Source organism: Gossypium hirsutum, chromosome A05, assembly GCF_007990345.1.
Source record: "Gossypium hirsutum isolate 1008001.06 chromosome A05, Gossypium_hirsutum_v2.1, whole genome shotgun sequence".
Classification (NCBI taxonomy): domain Eukaryota; kingdom Viridiplantae; phylum Streptophyta; class Magnoliopsida; order Malvales; family Malvaceae; genus Gossypium; species Gossypium hirsutum.
Window position 1 is genome coordinate 68,373,955 of NC_053428.1, and position 1,049 is coordinate 68,375,003.

General features: G+C 36.7%; 1 non-coding gene across 1 annotated transcript; it reads left to right on the forward strand.

Moving 5' to 3' along the window:
- Positions 1–662: 662 nt before the first annotated feature.
- Positions 663–768, forward strand: LOC121230066 (small nucleolar RNA R71). Its single transcript, XR_005928018.1, has one exon. It is a non-coding gene; the product is annotated as a small nucleolar RNA R71 (small nucleolar RNA).
- Positions 769–1,049: the final 281 nt, after the last annotated feature.

A 1,049-nucleotide genomic window follows, 5' to 3' on the forward strand; every position in this document is an offset into this window, starting at 1 on the left:
TCATGCTCATTCATTGGCTTATTTGATCTTCAAGCTTAGTCAATGTTCTTGTTGAGTTAGTGCACTCAAACTGCACCTCTTTGACATTAGTTCTCATTGATCGCATCTCTACCTTAATTCTATCTAGAAGTTGACCACATGCAGTATGGTCACATGGGTTGGCCCTTTGTTGGGGTTTCTGCAAATAAGGAAGATGGTAATTAGTGTTTTTAGCCTGATTTAAATTATTACTTGCTCCTTGGTTCCCTACCCATCTTAAATTTGAATGGTCTCTCCAACCAGGCTTGTATGTATTCGAGTAAGGGTTTCCACCCCTATTCTCAATGTAGTTTATATCCTCAATAGGATTATTGATATAATGGAAGAGTGGCTTATCTCCTCCATGCATAGACGGTGTAGAAGCAAATTCAATACAATTGAGTCTATCCACTATTTACTGATACTTATCATCCTATTAGATAGCTTTGACCATAGTAGGTTTCTGGCCATATTTGAAATGTTCAATCAACCATTGACAGGAGTTTAATGTCATATTTGTAATAATTTCACATGCGTTCTCATACATCTTGTTCATAAGGGATCATTCTACTGCTCTGTCTAATCCAGATTGTACATTTGCATCCAACCTATTATATAATACCTGTAGTGGCATCCACTTAGGAAATTCATGGTGTGGACATTATTAAATTAGCATTTTGAAATGTTCCCATGCCTCACAGAAACTTTCTCCCTCTATTTGTCTAAAGACAGCGATCTCTCTTCTTAGTTGAACTGCTTTGCTAGTTGGGAAAAACTTCTATAAGAACTTTCTGGCGAGTTCATCCCATATCATGATAGACCGTAGTATCTGTGAGTCTAACCAAGAAAAAGTGTTATCAATCAAGGAGAAAGGGAAAAACTGAAGATGAATAGCATCATTAGTGACCTTATTATACTTAAAAGTATCACAGAGTTGGAGAAATGGTTTTAAATGCTGATTAGGGTCATCTATCATAGTGCCCTGAGTTGTAGATTGCTCTGGATCATTTGAATCATTGTCGGTTTAATCT